Source organism: Hylobates moloch, unplaced genomic scaffold (genome assembly GCF_009828535.3).
Source record: "Hylobates moloch isolate HMO894 unplaced genomic scaffold, HMol_V3 SCAFFOLD_8, whole genome shotgun sequence".
Classification (NCBI taxonomy): domain Eukaryota; kingdom Metazoa; phylum Chordata; class Mammalia; order Primates; family Hylobatidae; genus Hylobates; species Hylobates moloch.
This window is the reverse complement of record NW_026652283.1, coordinates 51,717,372-51,727,031: the sequence shown is the minus strand read 5'-3', so window position 1 is coordinate 51,727,031 and position 9,660 is coordinate 51,717,372. Positions and strand designations below refer to the sequence as shown.

General features: G+C 42.9%; 1 pseudogene; it reads right to left on the bottom strand.

Moving 5' to 3' along the window:
• Positions 1-8,250: 8,250 nt before the first annotated feature.
• Positions 8,251-8,407, bottom strand: LOC116472401 (mitochondrial import receptor subunit TOM5 homolog; annotated as a pseudogene).
• Between the last annotated feature and the right edge of the window lie 1,253 nt (positions 8,408-9,660).

Genomic DNA, 9,660 nt, shown 5'->3' with positions numbered 1-9,660 from the left:
TGACCCCTCCAACCCTTTTCACATCAAGTCCATTTGCCTAGGAAGCTCTCCCTAAGAGCTTAGAGAGCTAAGCTAAGCTTGTCCTCTAAGATGTAGCTCAGATCCACCTATCCCAAGGTAAAGCCAGATAGGTCTTCCTTTCTGCTCCTATAAGTGCCCTACATATTTCTCTATTACAGCGCTTGTCATCTGTTTAATAATTATTTGATTACTTACTCTCTCCCACCTGTACTGTGAATTATTTAAGGGTAAAGATTTACTTTTACTCATTTAATTATCTCCCATGCTGGGCAAAACAACTAATAGATACATAAATGTTTGTTAAGTAATTCACAGTCAGTATGTAAACACATGGTAAAAATCTTCAGTTAAGCAAATTCAAATGAAAATGATATAACATTTAAAAGTTATTTTTAAAGTTTAAAAATTGCTGGACACAGTGACTCATGCCTATTATCCTAGCACTTTGGGAGGCTGAGGCGGGTGGATCACCTGAGGTCAGGAGTTCAAGACCAGCCTGGCCAACCTGGTGAAACCCCATCTCTACTAAAAATACAAAAATTAGCTGGGCATGGTGGTGGTCGCTTGTAATCACAGCTACTCGGGAGGCTGAGGCAGGAGAATTGCTTGAACCCAGGAGGCAGAGCTTGCAGTGAGTGGAGATTGCACCACTGCACTCCAGCCTGGATGACAGAGTGAGACTCCATCTCAAAAAAAAATAAAAAATAAAAAAAGAATAAAGTTTAAAGTTTAAATCAAAGTAACATACTCACATTGTTTAAAAAGTCAGATAATACCATAAGGCTTATGATTAAAAAATGTGATTCCCTATCCTTGCTCATCTTTAACCTCAAACCCCCTCCCCAAACTTTTTTAGCCATCTGGCATTTACTTCCATTAAATAGGCAATTTGCTTGTATACTTACTTTTTTCGACCTATCAATTTTAGACATTATCTTTTGAATTTCTGTGATAAAAGATGAGGATTTAGCCCTCTTTCATCACTCTAGATCTCTATTTTTCCCCTAATCTAGTTAAAAATTATTTTTTCACTAAATCAAAATTTACCGAATTATTATGAATGTTGTTTACTGCTAAGCTAAATGATATACCATAATTACATTTCCTCGTATACATTTTTCTTGCTGGAGATATTAATTTTTTTATTTGCTAAATTTTTCATTAAGATAAACAACCAGCTGGGCAAAGTGGCTCACGCCTGTAATCCCAGCACTTTGGGAGGCCAAGGCAGGTGGATCACGAGGTCAGGAGTTCGAGACCAGCCTGGCCAACATGGTGAAACCCCATCTCTACTAGAAATACAAAAATTAGCTGGATGTGGTGGTGGGCGCCTGTAATCCCTGCTGCTTGGGAGGCTGAGGCAGGAGAATCATTTGAACCCAGGAGGCGGAGGTTGCAGTAAGCCTCCATCTCAAAAAAAATTTTTTTTGTGCCTCTAATTTTGCAGTAAGCCAAGATCGCATCATTGCACTCCAGCCTGGCTGACAGGGTGAGACTAGTCTCACATAAATAAATACACACATATATACAAACAATCGTTTTTGTTTATAATAATTTCATAGAGGCTGGGCACAGTGGCTCACACCTGTTGCCCAGGCTGGAGTGCAGTGGCGCGATCTCGGCTCACTGCAAGCTCCGCCTCCTGGGTTCACGCCATTCTCCTGCCTCAGCCTCTGGAGTAGCTGGGACTACAGGCTCCCACCACCATGTCCGGCTAATTTTTTTGCATTTTTAGTAGAGACAGGGTTTCACCGTGTTAGCCAGGATGGTCTCGATCTCCTGACCTCGTGATCCACCTGCCTCGGCCTTGAAAAGTGCTGGGATTACAGGCGTGAGCCACCGTGCCCGGCCAAGAGGCACAAAAATTTACACCAACCCCAGAATGTTCAAATTCAGTAGATTCTAGCATATCCAGTTGATAATATTATATAGTAATTATTTTAAAATATGAGGCCAGGCACAGTGCCTCATGCCTATAATCCTAGCACTGTGGGAGGCCAAGGAGGATGGCTTGAGCCCAGGAGTTTTAGACCAGCCAGGGCAACATAGTAAGACCTTATCTTTATAAAAAGTATACAAAAAATATGAATTACATTTAAATCAAACATAACAATAAGTGCAATGAAAAGGGCACAAACATGTTCCTGTGGATAAGCAATGTAAACTTTATATATCTATTAAGGGAACATGCAAAAATAAAACCAGTTATTTTAACAAGGTAGAATTAGGGAGGTTTTATTTTTCTTGGTTTTTTTTTTTTTTTTTTTTTTTTTTAAGAAACAGAAACAGGGTCTTGCTCTGTCGCCCAGGCTAGAATGCAGTGGTACGATCATAGCTCACTATAACTTCAAACTCCTAGGCTCAAGGGATTCTTTTGCCTCAGCCTCCTGAGTAGCTGAGACTACAGGTGTGTGCCACCATGCCCAGCCAATTTTTTTATTTTTAGTAAAGACAGGGCCTCTCTATGTTATCCAGGCTGGGCTTGAACTCCTGTCCTCAAGCGATCCTCCCACCCTAACCCCCACCTCCACTGTTTTTCTTTTTTTAAAAAAAATCCTTTTATGTTGTTATAGAAATGTTTCCATAATTAAAAGATAAAAAAAAAAAACCCTCAAGCCCAAAGCTGACAAAAATCATAGTGATTGTGCCTACCAGGCCCCTAAGATGAAGATGAAAACTAAACCATTCAGCCAAACATCTGAAAGTTTCAGAACAGCCAGGTCTTTGATGTTGGGTAGACTAAACAACCAGATGTTTGACTGAAGTTTTCATTTTCATCTGAAAGGCTGACATCATGCAACTATAGCCTGAGTTCATAACTGATGTCAGTTACCATAAGGTTCAATGAATTGCTAACATGGCCCCAGGCAGCTCTCCTGGCCTTCCTCATTTGGTACTCAAAAATATCGTCTTTGACTTGCTCTTAGCTTTAGGTGTTACCATAACTCTTTCATTAGTCTTCATTATCTAAAGAATAAAGGCTAAACTGCTTAACCCTTCATAATGTGGCTCCAACTGACTTCACCAGCCTCGTCTCTAATCATTTCCTTCCCTGACAAAGTCTATATTCTCTAGATGCTAGAGATACAGTCCCTGACCCTCAAAATACTCATAGTTTTATTGTTGTTGGCTAGTGGATACCACTGTTATCATTCATGTAGCTATTATGTGCTAGAGTGCTAGGGCTTTGTATACACTATTGAGTTTAATCTTCACTGTAACCTCTGGTGGCATTATTATTTTCATTTTACCAATGAAGAAAGAGAGGCTCAGAGAAGTAAAATATCTTGCTCAAAGTCACAACCAGTAAGTAACAGAGCCAAGACTAAGCCCATTGGATTCCAAAGCCTGTGCTCTTAATTACAACACCACAGAGACGTGTATACTAATACATTTACTAAGGTATTTGGGTGGCTACAGTGGACTTATGGAGAGAATGAGAACTATGAAATTACAGGAAACAGGTGGAAATAGGCAAAGGTTTAGTCCAAGAACCATTTATAGAGTGCTTGATATGTGCTGGGCCCCATGGCTAGTCCTAGGGACACAGAGAAGTCAAATATCATTTCTGCCCTGAAGGAGAAACCAGACACCTAAAATTAGGTAGAAAACATAGGTGTTCTAGAAATGGAGCCAGCAGGAGTAATGGTGACATACATGTCCAAGGCATAGCTGGGATACGGAGTCTCAGTCCAAAAGTATGGGAAAAGGGGAGAGATTCAGTGAGATCCCAGGTATCAAGTGACTTAGAGAGAGTGCCCCAGGAAGACCTCTGTCTCTCCACAGGAATATTTGGGAGGTGAGGAAAGAGTAGAGATTGTTAGCCCATGAGAATCAAGAAAGCACTGAAGGACAAAACAGGCACAACTCCTGAAAACAACAATAACGATTCATTTATTCTACTAGTTCCTATCCTGTGCCAGCTCTCAGGTGGGCGCTAGGGATTCAGAGAAGAGTCAGACACGTCCCTCCCTGTAGTGGTCATTGAGGCTGACGCAGTCTTTCTATAAATACATATGGAGAACTTACTATGTGTGAGGCATTGTTCTAGGCACTGAGGATACATCAATGAACAGAACCGACATGCCTTCATGGAGCTTAGCTTCTGTTAGGAAGAAACAGGCAGATAATGCATAAAGAAAGAGCATATATATTATATTAGATGGTGAGAAGGCCAGAAAAAAAAAAAATAAAGCAAGAAAGGAGGATGGGAAGTATCAATGAGATAGAGAAGTCCAGGAAGGCCCCTCTGAAAGTTTATATTTAAGCAAAGACCTTGTATTTTCACAAAGAGGAAAGCATTCCAGGTATAGGGAAGAAAGAGTGTAAAGACCCTGCGGCTGGAGTATGCTTGGTGTAATTTGGAAACAGCAAGGAGGCTAGATTAACTGGAGCAGAGTAAACATTATAATAATTTTGAGGCTGGGCATGGTGACTCACGCCTATAATCCCAGCACTTTGGGAGGCCTAGGTGGGTGGATCACTAGAGGTCCAGAGTTCGAGATTAGCCTGGCCAACATGGTGAAACCCCGTCCCTACTAAAAATGCAAAAATTACCTGGGCGTGGTAGTTTGAACCTGTAATCCTAGCTACTCCGGAGGCTGAGGCAGGAGAATTGCCTGAGCCTGGGAAGCAGAGGTTGCAGTGAGCTGAGATTGCGCCATTGCACTCCAGCCTGGGTGACAGTGAGACTCCATCTCAAAAAAAAAAAAAAAAAATGGAATTTTGACTTTTTTTCTGAAAGAGATGGGTAGCCACTGGAAGGTTTTGAACCAAGAAGTCTTATACTTTATGATATCACATTTTCATTGTGTTTTTTGTGTTGATGATAGACTGAAGGAGGAAAAAAGTAGAAGGAAGTAGGGAGATAAGTTAGGAAGCTATTGCAACGGTCCAGAACAGAGATGATGGTGGCTAGGTTCAGGGTGATATCAGTAAAGGTAGTAAGTGGTCTGATTACAGATACAAGCATACCTTGTTTTTTGTTTTTTTGTTTTTGTTTTTTTGAGACGGAGTCTCACTCTGTTGCCCAGGCCACAGTGCAGTGGATCTCGGCTCACCACAACCTCCGCCTCCCGGGTTCAAGCAATTCTCCTGCCTCAACCTCCCAAGTAGCTGGGATGACAGGTGTGCACCACCATGCCTGGCTAATTTTTGTGTTTTTAGTAAAGACGGGGTTTCACCATGTTGGCCAGGCTGGTCTTGAACTCTGGACCTCGTGATCCACCTGCCTTGGCCTCCCAAAGTGCTGGGATTACAGGCCTGAGCCACCACGCCCAGCCACATACCTTGTTTTTATTGTGCTTCACAGATATTGTGTGTTTTTTTTTCCAAAAATTTAAGGTTTGTGGTAACCCTTCATCCAGCAAGTCTATTGGTGCCATTTTTCCAGTAGCATGTGCTCACTTCATGTCTTTGTGTCACATTTTAGTAATTCTCACAATATTTAAAACTTTGTCTTAGTTGGTTGTGGTGGCATGCACCTGTAGTCCCAGTTGCTCAGAGGCTGAAGCTGGAGGATTGCTTGAGTCCAGGAGTTTGAGGCTGCAGTAAAGCTATGATTATGCCACTGCCACTGCACCCCTGCCTGGGTGACACAATGAGACTCTGTCTCGAAAGAAAACCAAACATAGCTGAGTGCGGTGGCTCATGCCTGTAGTCCCAGCACTTTGGTAGGCCAGGCGGGTGGATTACTTGAGTTCAGGAGTTTGAAACCAGCCTGTGCAACATAGTACGACCTCCATATCAATTTATTAAAAAAAAGAAAAGAAAACCAAACATACAAAAAACTAATACAACTTTGTCCTTATCTGTTACAGTGATCTGTGATCAGTGATCTTTGATGCTACTATTGAAATTGTTTTGGGAGGGCTACAAGCTGTGCCCATATAAAATGGTGAACATAATCAGTAAATGTTGTAGGTGTTCTGACTGCTCCACCAACCAGCATTCCCCTGTGTCTCTCTCTCCTCAGGCCTACCTATTCCCTGAGACATGACAATATTGAAATTAGGCCAATTAATAACCCTACAATGGTGTCTAAGTGTTCAAGTGGAAGGAAGAGTCGCATATTTCTCACTTTGTTTTTATTACTTATTTTTAAATTTTTGATATTTTATTCATTTATTTATTTATTTTTGAGACAGAGTCTTGCTCTGTCACCCAGGCTTAAGTGCAATGGTACAGTCTCGGCTCACTACAACCTCCACCTTCTGGGTTCAAGCAATTCTCTTGCCTCAGCCTCCCAAGTAGCTGGGATTTACAGGCACCTGCCATCGCACCTGGCTAGTTTTTTGTATCTTTGGTAGAGACGGGGTTTCACCATGTTGGCCGGGCTGGTCTCGGAACTCCTGATCTCAGGTGATCCACCCGCCTCAGCCTCCCAAAGTGCTGGGATTACGGGCATGAGCCACTGCTCCTGGCCATATTTATTTATTTTTTTTGGAGATGAGGTCTCACTGTGTTGCCCAGGCTGGTCTTGAACTCCTGAGCTCAACCAATCCTCCTGCTTCAGCCTCCCAAAGTGCTGGGACTACAAGCATGAGCCACTGTGCCTAGCCTATTTAATGTTTTGTAGAGATGGGGGTCTTGCTATTTTGCCCAAGCTGGTCTTGAACTTCTTGCCTCAAGTGATCCTCTTGCCTTGTCTCCCAAAGCACTGGGATTACAGGAGTGAGCCTCTGTGCCTGGCCATTTCTCACTATAAATCGAAAGCTGGAAATTATTGTTTAGTGAGGAAGGCATGTCAAAAGCAGAGACAGGCTGAAAACTAGGCCTCTTGTGCCAGTTTGCAAAGTTGTGAATGCAAAGGAAAAGTTATTGAAGGAAATTAAAAGTGTTGGCCGGGTGCAGTGGCTCACGCCTGAAATCCCAGCACTGTGGGAGGGCGAGGCAGGCGGATCACCTGAGGTTAGGAGTTTGAGACCAGCCTGGCCAACATAGTGAAACCCCATCTCTACTAAAAATATAAAAAATTAGCTGGGTGTGGTGGCAGGTGCCTGTAATCCCAGCTACTAGGGAGGCTGAGGCAGGAGAATCACTTGAACCTAGGAGGTGGAGGTTGCAGTGAGCCGAGATTGTGCCATTGCACTCCAGCCTAGGCAACAAGAGTGAAACTCCGTCTCAAAAAAAAAAAAAAAAAAAAAAAGATGTTGATGGGCATGATGCACATGTGTAATTCCAGCTACTTGGGAGACAGGCCAGAGGGTCGCTTGAGCCTAGGATTTTGAGACCAGCCTGGGCAACATTTATTGTTATTTATTTGAGACTGTCTCAAATAAATAAATAAATAAAATGCTACTCCAGTGAACATACAAATAATAAGAAAGCAAAACTGCTTTATTGCTGATATGGAGAAAGTAAGAGTGATCTGGATAGAAGATCAAACCAGCTACAATATGCCTTTAAGCTGAAGCCTAATCCAGAGCAATTCTATGAAGGCTAAGGGAGATGAGGAAGCTTCAGGAGACAAGTTTTAAACTAGAAGAGGTTGGTCCATGAGGTTTAAGAAAAGAAACCATATCCATGACATAAAAGTACAAGGTGAAGCAGCAAGTGCTGATGTATATATAAAAATATATATATATATATATTTTTTTTTGAGACAGAGCTTTGCTCTGTTGCCCAGGCTGGGGTACAGTGGTACGATCTTGGCTCCTGGGTTCAGGCAATTCTCCTGTCTCAGCCTCCTGAGTAGCTGGGATTACAAGCGTGTGCCACCATGCCTGGCTAATTTTTGCATTTTTAGTAGAGATGGGGTTTCGCCATGTTGGCCAGGCTGGTCTTGAACTCCTGATCTCAAGTGATCCCCCTGCCTCGGCCTCCCAAAGTACTGGGATTACAGGCGTGAGCCACCATGCCCGGCCTGTATATATTTTTTGAGACGGTCTTGCTCTGTGATTCAGGCTGGAATGTAGTTGCACAATCACAGCTCACCGCAGCCTTGATCTCTTGGGCCAAGTGATCCTTCCACCTTAGTCTCCCGAGTAGCTGGGACCACAGGTCTGTGCCACCACACCCAGCTAATTATTTTATTTTTTCTACTTCCTAATAGTTTTATATTTTAGCTATGAAGGTCAGTTACCAGAGCCAAACTTGTTCTTAACAAGCAGAATTTTTATGTCCATTCGAAGGGTCTCTTACACCTTTCTGGGCCTTTTCACTTGCAGAGAGGAGTAGAAACTGTAGCCAGGTTCTTCGTATTATGCATTCACACATGATGCCCAATCTTCATATGCTGTCCAATTTCTTTAAGATAAAAGGAGTGACTTGCAGTAGGGCCACGTAGCTGAGGAAGTTCTGTATGGAGGAGATCACATCTTTGCATGTCTTCTGTTTCATCTCCTCCGGGTCCAGCTTCAGTGGTGAGGCCCTCAATCCAGAACATCATGGCTGTGACTCACCAGCCTTCAGCTGCTGCACTCTGCTCGCCTCAGTGGCTGCCTTGCATCTGGAACTCAATTATTTTATTTTATTTTTATTTTTATTTTATTTTATTTTTTTTTTTTGAGACGGAGTCTCGCTCTGTCGCCCAGGCTGGAGTGCAGTGGTGCAATCTCTGCTCACTGCAAGCTCCGCCTCCCGGGTTCACGCCATTCTCCTGCCTCAGCCTCTCCGAGTAGCTGGGACTACAGGCGCCCGCCACCACGCCTGGCTAATTTTTTGTATTTTTAGTAGAGATGGGGTTTCACCGTGGTCTCGATCTCCTGACCTCGTGATCTGCCCGCCTCGGCCTCCCAAAGTGCTGGGATTACAAGCGTGAGCCACCGTGCCCAGCCTATTTTTATTTTTTATTTTTGAGACGGAGTCTTGCTTTGTAACCCAGGCTGGAGTGCAATGGTGCAATCTCGGCTCACTTCAGCTTCCACCTCCCGGGTTCAAGCACTTCTCCTGCCTCAGCCTCCTGAGCTGGGATTACAGTTGTCCACCACCATGCTCAGCTAATTTTTGTATTTTTTTTTTTTTTTTTTAGTAGAGACAGGGTTTCACCATGCTGGCCAGACTGGTCTTGAACTCCTGACCTCAGGTGATCTGCCTGCCTTGGCCTCCCAAAGTGCTGGGATTACAGGCATGAGCCACCACACCCAGCCAATTTTTTAATTTTTTAGATTTTTTGTAGAGACAGGGTCTTGCTATGTTGCCCAGGCTGATCCTCAAACTCCTGGCCTCAAGAGATACTCCTGACTCCACCTTCTAAATGCTGGGATTAGAGGTGTGAGCCGTTGATCCTGGCCCTTATTGAATTTTTTAGTCCACTGTTGAGACCTATGGATCAGAAAAAGGGTTCCTTTCAAAAGGTTATTGCCAAAAGAAAAAAAGAAGAAGAAAAAGAAAGAAAAAAGATTACAAAGATTACTGCTCATACTCATTCACAATGCATTTAGTCAACCAAGAGCTCTAATGGAGACGTACAAGGAGATGAATGTTGTTTTCATGCCTGCTAATACAACATCCTTTCTGCAGCCCATGGATCAAGGAGTAATTTAAACCTGCAAGTCTTATTATTTAAAATTACATTTCATAAGGCTATAGCTGCCATAGATAGTGATTCTGCTGATGGATTTGGGCAAAATACATTGAAAACCTTCTGGAAAGGATTCACCATTCTAGATGCCATTAAGAATATTTGTGGTTCATGGG